The sequence below is a fragment of the Berghia stephanieae genome, chromosome 4 (assembly GCF_034508935.2).
Source record: "Berghia stephanieae isolate SIO BIC M18660-M18661 chromosome 4, UCSD_Bste_1.3, whole genome shotgun sequence".
Classification (NCBI taxonomy): Eukaryota; Metazoa; Mollusca; class Gastropoda; order Nudibranchia; family Aeolidiidae; genus Berghia; species Berghia stephanieae.
The window spans coordinates 84,891,340-84,905,196 of record NC_088363.1 but is presented as its reverse complement, the minus strand read 5'-3'; positions in this window follow the sequence as shown (position 1 = coordinate 84,905,196).

Genomic DNA, 13,857 nt, shown 5'->3' with positions numbered 1-13,857 from the left:
GATATGTGTTTGTGTGATGTTTCTCCCTGAGCTGTATATACCAAAGTATGTATAAATCAAAGGAAAGAAATCTTATATGCCAAAGCATTTCGTGAGCTCTTATTGTATATTTTTGATAATTATTTGTAGTTTTTCCTCTTGAAAACATTTAAGTGTAAATATTGTACATTGATTAAGAAAGTTTTCTTCTAGCCAGAAATGCGATATCAAAGAGTGACCAGCTTAAAGTAGGCAATTTCAAAAAATTCAGGTGATATCTTTCGCGCCCCCCCCCCCCCCCCCCCCTTCCCTCCTCCCTCCCAAGGTGTGTCGAGCAGATTACTCTTTCTGTCTCTGTAATGATAACTACATACTATCTACATTGTCTCAAATTAACTTTTTCCATTCTTCATTGTCAAATCATAATCCATACACATACTAAATTTGACGAAATGATATCTTTGCCCCCCCCCCCCCCCCCTCTCTCTCTCTCTTTCTCTCTCTCTCTCTCTCTCTCTCTCTCTCTCTCTTCCTTCTCTCTCTCTCTCTCTTCCTTCTCTCTCTCTCTCTCTTCCTTCCCTCTCTCTCTCTCTCTTCCTTCTCTCTTTCTCTCTCTCTCTCTCTCTCTCTCTCTCTCTCTCTCTCTCTCTCTCTCTCTCTCTCTCTCTCTCTCTCTCTCTCTCTCTCTCTCTCTCTCTCAAAGTAACTTATCTGAATCTGAGTAACATTTAATAATTAAAATTCGAGTCAAACAATGTGCATCAATTCTCAGAATAAAACGTTTCATCTATTTGAAGTTTTAGGTTGACATTTTGTCTGAAGTGTTCAGTTTGAAATAAGAAGTTATTACCTGAATCATATGTCTAGTGTTTCCAATATTCGTGTAACTTTTTTTTCAAGAAAGGAGTTGTCCTATACTTTGACTGCTAAGATATTTGTCAGATTTTAAAGTGTATCAACTATTCTATTCTGAAAACGATAATAATTTGTGCCATTTTCTTCTCTCGTGATTTTTGTTATTATTTTATTATGCTGAATTTCTCCCTTTTGTTTTCATTGATGACTTTATTTAATTTGTTTCTGCTACGAGATCAAAATAATCAGGGTTGTGATGGATAATGTTCATCTCAAGCAAAATAGTGATTGCTACTGTCAAATGGGGTAACTTTGATTTCATGGGAAACTTTGTTTATTTTGGGCTATAGATGCTAGTAGCTGTGGACTATAAAAATTATAGAATAAAACAATAAGTGTTACGGCTCCAAAAAGAACAAAGTACCTACGCGGTAGGCACCCACTAACTCAGAATGTTTTGGCTCAAAGCCCTTCTTCAGTCAACAACAAAAATAAGTTGAAAGGTCATCCATCTCATCAAATCCACATTGACTGGGAAGTAGACATCACTACGTCCAGTCGGGATAAACAAAGTTGGAAGTCTTTTTTAGAACAACTGTAACTGTAAGAATATTCCAAATGCTCCCAATCCCCCAAGGCTAAGTCACCCCATTTGACGAGAAGATCAATTCCTACAATTTATCATTTTATGCATGTCTACTTTGTTGTCACCTTTTGTTTTGATCTTTGCTCGACTTTTAGTTTATTTCATCCACACCAAGTTGTTAAAGTTCTATTCACTTGTGCTCGATTAGTATTTTATTTTGACAGCTGAAAACCGCTAAGGTAGATTTAAGGAAAGGCAAGTGATCAATATTAAGTTGATATTCTAATATCAAAGTCAACACTATGGCTGCTTTATTCACGTGGATCAAGCACGAAATCTTTGAAATTTAATTTTTGATAAGGTTCTCAGTTCACCCTATAACATATTTTACACACAATATCAATTCACAATGAATTAGTTATCAGAGCTCTTTGACTACATTTCATCTGATGAGAATGGTTGTAATATGAATTGACGTGTTCACAATATCTCTGGACGCGGTAGGTACCCACTCATTCTGCGCGGGTGGTTGGATGGGAGCATCACCCTTGAATCATATACCTATGATGTTCGCATGGGTGTACGATCCGATAGTGATGTCGTTTCTTCTTCTCTTTACTAGCCTATCCTGCTTCTTTGGTTTGTGATTGTATTTTTGACAGGGGATATTTTTTTTCCTGTAAATCCTCTGCCTGTTTGTTCTTGGTTATTTATAATTTAGCTTATGATATCTTTAGGTTATGATGTTGATTGACATTTGTACTATTTTTGTTAGATTGCTTGTTTTTTTGTTTCAGCGGTCTCTCATATAACCTCAATTGTGTTGGAAGAGACCTAAAGCAACAAACAAACAAACAAAAAAAACTCATTCTGCTGTACACAGGCAAAACCATTTTTTTCTTCTCTTTTGACCAAAATATATTCTCCTACTTCAAATATTGATCAATTAATATGACCCCTAATTAGTCCAAATGTTTCAAACCTCAAACCTTAGACTGTTCTAACGTGACAGGCTTGATACTTTTTGACAGGTGGTTTTCATCTCACTATATCGATATTTGAAGTAGGAGATTTATTTTTTTAGCCTAACTGAAAACTAAGAGAACATCCAACCAAACTTGTGTTTTGTCAGTGCACAGGGGAATAGTTTTCATTCAAATCCCCCACATCTTCCAAACCTGATCTTTCAGACAGATTGATGAATGGGCGTTTGGTTGTGAATCGACAAGGTAGTGAATATATTGTTATTATTATTATTATTATTATTATTATTATTATTATTATTATTATTATTATTATTATTATTATTATTATTATTATTATTATTATTATTATTATTATTTTGTGTGAGTGATAACGTTTTTATATAATAATTTTTATTCTACTTGTTGAAATGCTGACATTTCATTTGATAGTCCATTTGAACAGGTTTGTATCTCGTTTGTCTCAGGTCCTCATGATTGATAATCCGGCAAATTATCCTTGTACACATCAAAGCAGGTGCTTCATAATCTAATCCCACTAAGATTAGTTTTATTATTATTATTATTATTATTATTATTATTATTATTATTATTATTATTATTATTATTATTATTATTATTATTATTATTATTATTATTATTATTATTATTATTATACATTGTGAAATCAACACAAAATTAATTGATTCGTGACAATTTAAAAAAAAATATTTAAACACAAATGTTTTCTAAATGACATCTTACAGCTAATTACATTGTCCATCAGCATTGTCATCAACATCTTCATCATCATCATAATTATCATCATCGTCATTGTTATCATTATCATTATAATAAAAATCATTATCGTAAATACCATTATGACCATCGTTTTTATTCTAATCCCCGCCAATCACATTAAAAATATCTACATCTTTCATTTTATTTGACCATTTTATAAATTGTTCACCCATTCATAACTTTTTACAATTGTCATAAATATCATCATTACCGTCCACCTCAGCCATTTCATCTTCATGGCCATCATCATCATCATCATCATCATCATCATCATAGTTGCCAACTGTTTTATTAAATATTGTTTTGTGTTATGCTCCTTTGTTATTTTTTGTTGTTGTTTTTTAAAAGTCGTATGTAATAAATATAATTAGGTACAGCAATTTTATGTTATCAAACAACAAAAAATAATTATAATGAAGAAAAGGCATTACGGTGATTATAATTATATTGTGTCACTTGTGTTCCGTTTCGAAAATTGGAAACAAATAAAATGATATGAACAAAATTCACCCTGAAAATTTTTCCTTTAAATAATTCCTCTGTATTTGGGGGAGAGTTACTCTCCTTGTTACTGTGTCTTCTATCCCCTTATATCTGTTTTCCAACTTGCTTTCTGTCTTTGTCTTGGAATGAGATTACTTGGTTTTGTCCTGGTCCTGGCCGGATTCCTTGGCTGAGCGGGAAACAGTCAAATGTATAGTTTGTTTTGGGAGATGATATTTTTCCCCTTGCAAATCTGTTATGCACTGTATTATTATACTGTATGTTTTCTTTATATTATATGACATTTGTAAAACATTTGAGTGTGTTCCTCTTAGTGGGGACCTGTGCTTGTGTCTGGATGAGACTTTTAGGTGATCTCAAACTAAGTACTTTGATAGTGTGCTCTTGGAATCTACACCTTTTTCTTATTTGAACCAATTCCCCTTTGTCTTACCTTTTCTTGGGTGCTTTAATTGTAATTCTAGAATTTTCTTTTATCCCAGTTTCTTCCTTTTTACTGGCGCTGATATGACTTTAATGTGTTGCAAGCGCCGTAAAATCCTTAAAGACAAACAATCAAGCTCTCCTTGTGGGTCGGGGAGGTTACAACGAACAATGGACTTCACGAAACTGACTTTGTTCAAATAAAGGGCCATATAGAAGTAAATTAGCAGGAAAGAGAAAAAAAGGACGCCTGAAGAAGAAGAAGAATATAGAGGTAAATTGTCATTTCAAACAGTACAAGAAACATGGTAGGCGTCATTACCAGCATTGTAATGTCCGCCGCTGCCTTTGGCCCGGTATTCATTCCCTTCTGAGTCGAGTGAGTTATGGGTTGAGGTCATTTGACATCCTATGGTGGGCAAAGAGGTCACTCTTGTTTAGTCTTCTATCCCCCTTTGTCCGTTTTCCTTTTCGAAGTCACTTTATGTTTTTGTCTTTGAGTGAGATTACTTGGTTTGTCTTGACCCTGGCTAAGAGAAAAACAGTTAAATTTATACAATTATTAGCTTTGGTAGACATTTTATTTCCTTATGAATCATTTCTCTGTTAAATGCTATTAATTTTTAAAAATATATTTTGTAAGCATTTGAATGTATTCCTTAGCTGGCTTATTGGTTGGTCTATCCAATCTTAATATCTCCCTTTCTATCAAATCCCTCTTTGTCTAGTCTGGTTCGACGTCTCTGCTATCTATTATATCCATCTATTCTAACCATTTATTCATAGTTCCCACGCTCTCTCTCTCTCTCTCTCTCTCTCTCTCTCTCTCTCTCTCTCTCTCTCTCTCTCCCTCTAACTCACTCACTCACTCTATCTACCAGGATGAGTCAAAAAGTAATGGGACTCTGCTCATTACTTTAAAACAAATTGAATCAATACCATGCATTATACCTCGAGTTAAAACTTTGCTTTTGCCGAGTAGAATGCTACTTCTCAACATAGTCTCCGCCTCTCTCTCTATAGCCACAGTTCACCTTTTTGTAAGGGAAGCTATCCAGTCCTCGTAAAAATTGAGTTGACTGAACTTTGAGCCAATTTTTCACAACCGTCTTGGTTTCTTCATCATCTTCAAAGTGATGTCCCCACATTGCCTCCTTCAGGGACCAAAAAGGTGGAAGCCCAAAAGATTCAAGTCCGGTGAATAAGGATGGTGAGACAGCGTTGTCCATCCATCACCTCCCTTTTCCTGGCACTTCGACGAATTATCGCTATCAGACGCTTCAAGGTCTATCTGTACCTGCTGTCTCATCAAGAGAAGTTCTTCTATCAGATCTGATCAATGCGTCTGTCTTCATTTGTTTCACAGAGTTGATACCGCTTGGACGGCGACCATTTGTCAGATAAAGACGTGGCTGAGGGGTTTTCAGATTAGATGTTGGATTGCATCTCACTTTCTTTCCAAATGACGAGATTCTCGTTCAATCCACCTAAAAGCACTGCCTCTACAAAATCCTAAGTTTTATCAACTTTCTCAAGGCGTTTGAAAATGTTACTCAAGGTTTCTTCTTTGAAAACAAGAAATTCCATTACAGATTCCTGTTACTGACGGACATTCGTGGGGGCAGATATTTTTGAACTGCCACAACTTTGTCAAAATTTGAGAGAATTAAAATTTTCAACTTTTAGTTTCAAGAGTACATGTGTAAGTTCAAGTGAGCCAAATATGACGTCACATGAAAAAGAAATAAATTAGTTTGAGATTTGTCCCAATACTTTTTGACTCGCCCTCGTATATATATCTTTCTTTCTTTCTTTATTTCTTTCTTTCTTTCTTTGTTTTTCTCTCTCTTTCCCTGGGTGGGGTTCCCTACCTCCACAGTGGGCAGGGAGGTACTTACCGTGTCTTCTATCCCCGTATATCTGTTTTCCAACTTGCTTTCTGTCTTTGTATTGGTGTGAGATTGCTCGGTTTTGTCCCGACCCGGAGTCTTTGACTGGGAGGGAAACAGTCAAATGCATAGTTATTGTTTTGGGAGATGATATTTTTTCCTTGTAAATCATCTCTCTGTCATGTGTTATTATATTTGTTATTTTTAATGTATAATGCAAGCATTTGAGTGTATTCCTCTTTGTTGGATTTTGTGCTTGTGTCTGGATGAGACTTATAGGTGATCTCAAACTAAGTGCATTGGTGGTATGCTCTTGGAATCTACATCTGATCCCTATTTGTTCCCAGTTCCCCTTATGTCTTACTTTTTCTTGGGTGCTTTAATTGTAATTCTAGAACTTTTTACTATCCCATTTTTTTCCTTTTTACTGGCGCTGATATGACCTTAATGTGTTGCAAGCGCCGTAAAACCCTTAAAAACAAAAACATAATCTCTCTTTCCGTTTCTCTCATTTCCTGTTTCGTTAACTATGCCATATTTCTCTTTCAAACCATAAATTATCGTCTCCAGCACAATTACACGGTACCTTTTATTTCGTTCTCCCCAATGTTTTTCACAGATTTGGCGAGCAGCCTGAAATTTTGATTAACACCTACTAGCCCTGCCATCGGCCATTTTTATCGATACATCCGATAATGACTTCCCTCGCGTTGTGTAAATGAAGTCGTTGTTCAAACCAAGGCAATGCCGTCCGCTCGGACATTATCGAATAACTGTCCAATCGTATTTAAGAACAATAGCGGATTGTTAGCATATTATATTAATGAATGCCTTTCAATTAATCTACAATTAACAGGGCTGGTACATACATATACAAACACACATACACACCTTTCCAAACAAAATCGAACAAAAGAGGGAGGGAGAGAGAGAAAGAGTCAGAAGAGTTTGCGAGAGGCACGTACGCAGGGAGAAGATCAGATTGAATAGGGAAATGTTAGGAAAGGTTAAAGACACACACACACACACACACACACACACACACACACACAGAGAGAGAGAGAGAGAGAGAGAGAGAGCAGAGTGAGAAAATTAAACAGAGATTGAATAGAGAAAACGAGAGAAGAAAGAAAGAGAGAGAGAGAGAGAGAGAGAGAGAGAGAGAGAGAGAGAGAGAGAGAGAGAGAGAGAGAGATTTAACAAAAGGAGGCTGTGGGTAAACGAATGTTTTATATGTAGGTATTGGACAATGATTTCAAAAAGGGTAAGGTTCCAAGATTCAAATTTCGTTCTGAGTATGTGCATGTGTCCATGACCCAAACAAAGATATATATATATATATAATATACCGTCAACTGTGGCTACTTAGGCCACCCGGGGTAACTTAAGCCACTTACTGAAAACAAGATTGCTTATTTATTTTAAAAGATGAATTACATGTAGCTTTTATCTTTTAAATAATTAGAACCCAATAGATCTAATATGCAGTCATGAATTTAACTTTTTTTAAAGCAAACTTTTTTTATTCTATTAAGTGGCCTAAGTAACCCCGGATGGCCTTAGTAACCCCGGTTGACGGTATATTTGACCCTTCGCCTCAAGACGGTATTAAGTCGGGATGGTTAAGATGTTGAAAATTGGATTTATAGCCAGAAATATCAGACTTGAGTTTGTTTGTTTTATAGAGGAGAAGGAATGTCATCTTTTACTGTGCTAAATACCAACGTTTCATATTTTCGACCAGTTTAACTATAATTTGACTTTTTAGCATCTGGTCCATCCCGACATAATACCATTTTGAGACGGGGGGTCACATATATATATATATATATATATATATATATAAATATATATATATATATATATATATATATATATATATTGCAATTCTTTTTCTCACAGAGACAACGCTGTCAACGCCAGGTACTCATTTTACACCTTAGTGCGGTGAGAGAATATGAGTAAAGAGCCTTTTCTAAGAACTCGACTATGCGCCGAGCGAGGCTCGAACCTAGGAACTTCCGTTCCGAAAGCGAGTGTTATACCACAAGACCACATAGCCGCACTTAGGTCACAGAGCCAGAGAGAAATAAAAAAAATACTGAATAACACACAAAAAGATATTGGTAAACTAATACAGAACCCAAAACAGAAAACCAATTGCACCAGGTAAACGAATTCAGGACCCAAAACAGAAAGCAAGTGCATCAGATAAACTAATATGGGGCCGAAAACAGAAAGTCATTTGCATCAGGTAAACTATTGCAGGACATGAAAACAGGAAGACAATTTCATCAGGTAAACAAATACAGGACATCAAAACAGAAAACCAATTTCATCAGGTAAACTATTACAGGACCCCAAAACAGAAAGACAATTTCATCATGGAAACGAATACAGGACCAAAAAAAGAAAACGGGCAAACTAATACTAATACAGGACCCCAAAACAGAAAGACATAAACTAATGCAGGACCCAATACAGAAAGCCAATTACACCACGTAAACTAATTTAAAGAACCCAAAAACAGAAAGACAATTGCATCGGGTAAACTAATGACTAAATTGACAGTAATTGTTTATTAGGTTCCCCACAACAGGACAAAAAACAAATAGTTTTAGCCTAAAGATTCACATTTCTAGATATGAATCCGCTTTTCAACATTAAAATCACTCTGACAAAATATCATGTTGAGGCGATTGGCCACGTAAATAGCTAGGGGAATTATGGTAAAATTGTGCGATTAGTGATGAAAGCACCAAATTTGGTACAAAGTAACTTGAGACCACTATTAATAGATGTTGATATAGAACCACATTGAGAAATTCCTCTAAGGGGCCGTTCACAAACCATGTGGACACTTTTTCACCATATTTAGACCCCCCCCCCCTCCCCCCCTGTGGACAGACGTGGACAAATAACATACCCCCTCCCCCCCCCCCCCCCCCACTGTGGACGTCCATGGTACAAATTAGACTCACAACGCATAAAGTTGCAAATTGTGGCCTTTTAAGTTCAGGTTGCGTTCTATGTATATAAATAATATATATAGCCTTAATCTAGTGTGCATAATATTATTCAGAATTAAGGGAAAAACTTTAAATTGTTATCCACAAAAAAAGCCTTCAATTCAATCCTTTTTTTATATCAAAGTCAAAGAAAAATCTCTTCTCACAAGAGCATTGCCTATAATAAAATAATAACTATTATTAATTATATATGGAAGCAACTTGAACTTAAAGGGCCACAATGTACAACTTAAGGCGTTTAATAGAAATAGTACCTAGTACAATTACAAGATAAATATTTCAAATACCATTTGAACACACAAAACTTTATTGAATAATTCTGAGAACATTTGAAACATAAAAATGCAATACATATAATTATTTTTCTTAATATTTCACCTATTGTAATGCATTTTGGACTGGATTAGACTCAAAATTCAATGGTTAAAATAAACACATGATTTAAAAAAATCTGAATGCACATTTGATTTATGCACATTTAAAGTACAAAATATAAGTTTAAAAGTCATCAGTCCAAGGACACCTCATGGCTTCAAAAATGTTTCTGTAGACAGGCATTGCATTAGAATCCCTCTCTATGAAGGGACTTATTTCAATCTCTTCTTCACCACCTTCCTGCAAAGAATGTTCATCGGATAAATGTGGGACTTCATTGTCGATTAGCCCACATTTCTGATGCACGCCTTTCTTGTGGCTTCGCATAGAAGCTACAGAAGGAAAATACAAAGAACACTCTGGACATGTTCGTGCGTCTACCTCATCCATCACTTTTGGACAAAAATTGTCATACTGAGCATCTCTTTGTTTACTCGCACTCACACCAGGAATTGGGAGGGACAGAGCAAGTCTTTGCATTAGAGACATGTACTGATGTCCAACTGGAGTCTCTGGTATCACTGGACCTTTGCTTGATTTGGCAATAGGAGTTGGTCCAGGGATAAACCTATCAGGAAAAACCAACCGCCAGTTGCTACGGAATTCACCACTTTTTTTTATTTATTGTTAAATAACTTTGTCCACATGGACAACCTACTGACCCCCTCCCCCTCCCCTATGGACCAGGTGTGGACATTTAGCACACCCCCCCCCCCCCCCCCCCCCCCCCCCCCCCCTCACTGTCCACATGGTTTGTGAACGGCCCCTAACAGTGTAAAATAGGGAGATGAAAATCCGCCTATATGAGTTATATTAAAACAAAGGGGCGTAATCCATGAAATATTTGTTGTCAATTGGATTCCGTAGTCTGATGTCACGCAGCCCGGCAACGGCGGCCATCTTGGTTCTAAACAAAGAAAATCATTAGTTTTTATTCTTCATGCTGGCTAGAACTTTTCATTCCCTTTTCATATGCCTTTTGATCAGAATGTGTAAAAGTCAAAACATGATCAAATTTATGTGTTTTTTTTCCTCTGGAAACGTTTTTATGCTCGCCGGAGAAATATTTCATACGGGGGTCCGCCATTGTTCCGATAGTTAAGAGCCAGTGTTACTAAGTTACCATGCGTCATTAGGAAGGAAGTGACGTTACGACTATTGAATCCTATTCGGCGCTTTAACAATATATTATTTTCAGCCCGTGCAAGCGGTTGATTATTTTGGTTTAAATAATTATAATTGTTAAAAATGTGACTTTATGCGATATAGGATCCGTTTGGGACGGTAGTATAACTTTATTATGAGGATTGGAAGGGGGGGGGGGAGAGGAGGAGATGGTCCTGGTATCAGTTTTACTTGTGTTGTGTTGATCGTCACCGTGGTGAAGATGATGGTGGAGGTGATGTTGGTGATAATGATGATGATGATGAGGTGATTGTGGTGATAAAAAAGAGACGCCAACTTTAAATTTGGCTCACAGGAATTTCAGACACCACTCGTAAAAATTTCAATGCCGAAAGAGGAATTCCCGCACACAAGAAAGGGGAATTGGGGTGGTATTTGGCATACATATTGTATAGTATCTAGTTCTAAATAGATAACTGATTAGAATTATATTATGATATATAAACATAATGCCAAATACAATTCCGAATTTTCCTTATTTCAAATGAAGTAAAGCTCCAAAACCTAATGGTAGTGATTGTAGTACTGGTGGTAGTGAGGCAGATGTTGTGTTGGTGGTGGTTGTAGTTGTAGTAGTAATAGTGATGATGACGTGGTGGTGGTGATGATTGTAGTTGTAGTGGTAGTGGTAGTGATGATGATGTGGTGGTGGTTGTAGTTGTAGTAGTAGTGGTAATGGTAAAGATATGGTGGTGGCGGTGGTGGTTGTAGTAGTAGTAGTGGTAATGATGCGGCTATGTGGTCTAGTAGCATGACACTCGCTTTCGGATCGGAAGGTCCTGGGTTCGAGCCTCGCGCTCGGCGCATAGTTGAGTCCTTGGAAAAGGCTCTTTACTCACATTCTCTCACCGTACTCAGGTGTCAAATGAGTACCTGGCCGTTAAGAGTTGTCTTTGTCCGAAAAATTGTAATATCGCCTAACAGGCGTCATGTCCCGTCCTACATTTTAAATGTTGACCAGGGACCCCTTGTAAAGCGCTTTGAGCACATTTAGTAGATATTGCACTATATTTAAAAAAAATTTAAAAATAATATTTCAATGATGATGATATGGTGGTGGTGGTTGCAGTCGTAGTGGTAGTGATGATAATGTGGTGGTGGTTGTAGTTGCAGTAGTAGTGATAGTGGTGATGGTGTGGTGGTGGTTGTAGTAGTAGTGGTAGTGATGATAATGTGGTGGTGGTGGTTGTAGTAGTAGTTGTAATGGTGATGAAATGGTGGTGGTGGTGGTTGCAGTAGTAGTGGTAGTGATGACGATGTGGTTGTGGTGGTTGTAGTAGTAGTGGTAATGGTAATGATATGGTGGTGGTGGTGGTGGTGATGGTTGTAGTAGTAGTAGTGGTAGTGATAATGATGTGGTGCTGATGGTTGTAGTAGTAATGTTAGTGATGATATTGTGGTGGTGGTGGTTGTAGTAGTAGAGGTAGTGATGATGATGTGGTGGTGGTGGTTGTAGTAGTAGTGTTAGTGATGATATTGTGGTGGTGGTTGTAGTAGTAGAGGTAGTGATGATGATGTGGTGGTGGTTGTTGCAGTTGTAGTGGTCGTGATGATGATGTGGTGGTGGTTGTAATAGTGGTGATAGTGTAGTAGTAAGCGTAGTGATGATGATGGAGTGGTGGTCGTTGTAGTGGTGATGATGATGTGGTGGTGGTGTAGTGGTAGTGATAATGATGCAGTGTTGGTGGTTGTAGTAATTGCGGTAGTGATGAAGTGGTAATGGTGGTTGTAGTAGTAGTGACAGTGATGATGTGGTGGTTGGAAAACACATTATAGGTTATTATAATACATGATTACACACATTCTCTAACTTCATTTTTTGACAGCTTCATTGTGGCATAAATATACGCAACAGTTCTGAACCATTTTATTGTGGATTTTGATATTGTTTGTTGTTTTTCTTGTGTCGTTATGTTGACATAGAGACCGAATGAATGGTAATGCTTACATTCCCAGCCCAAGATATAATGGCGCTGAATGCTTTCATTGGTGGACACTTTTTAGGCTTCGTACGTATTCTCATTCATTTAATTTTATGGCTCCAACTCAAAGGTGTCTGTAGGTGGTACAGACACCTTTGAGTCAATAAAATTGGATGCCCACTATTTCAAACATTGAATCAGTAATGGCGACATGGTGCCTGGAATTAAAACGAAATTCAAGCAGACGGGTGACGATGATCGCAAAAGATACGGTTACAAAAATACGATTTAATGAATACATTCAATTTTTAAATGGTTGATTCTTGAAAAGGGGGCTACAAATAATATAGTTATGTTTCTATTTTATTTTTTAAAATAATAAGATGTAACTGTTGGTGTGATATTGGAAATTTTGTTTAATATCAATATTAAAACAAAAATAGAATTGCATCCTTTTTTTTTTAATAATGACATATTCTTGTTTTGAGAAGTAAATGCTCAATGGTACATTCACAATCAAAACATAACCAGTCTATTTATCACTATGCTTTGACCCAGTCGATAGTGGAGTTGTATTGTATAACTGAAGTTGACCTCACTCAGCTCTTTGATATTGGTGTAGACCGCCAATTGGGTTTGTGTGTTGGTGCTATTGATCTGGCGGGCAGAACTGGTGATTAGGGCAACACAATTTATAAACCATATATTATGGTGTCTGTATTTCGTATCTCAAAAGCAAGCAATGTTGGGCTTGGTCAGTGACCATGTTGGTTACAAAATATATTGTGGCCTCAGTGTACTTGAATAAGGCACATGTTACGAACTAAGTTGTGAAAGGGTACTTGTCTATTAATGATGTCCGATATTGTAAGAGTGCTAGTACAAAAGGTATGCCTAGCAATGGTCGACTTGCATTTGGATAACCTAGATATTACGTTCCATATGGCCTGACTGTGAAGCCCAGTTGAGTGCGTCATATATCTGTTTATAATTGTTTTTACATGTGTAAAAATGGGAATAAGATGTGGGTCTATCCCCATGAAGGATCGATCGAATTTACAACTTAATTTCAGAGAATACGTGTTATGGAACTGCCCTCGCTTTTTTTTTTTTTTTTTTCTTTTTTTTTTTTTTTTTTTTTTTTTTGACGCTCTGCTAGGATTGTATTCATCTAGCCAATTAGGAATTAAGGCGGAATAAAGGCCTAAACATTGGGTAATTATCGACCAATTAAAATCTATCCACGATATGACTGCAGAACCGTCGTACTCGGACAAAATGCACTTTTGTCATTTTGGCAACAAAACGTTTACTTCAACTATCAATCAATCAACCAGTTAAGTACCG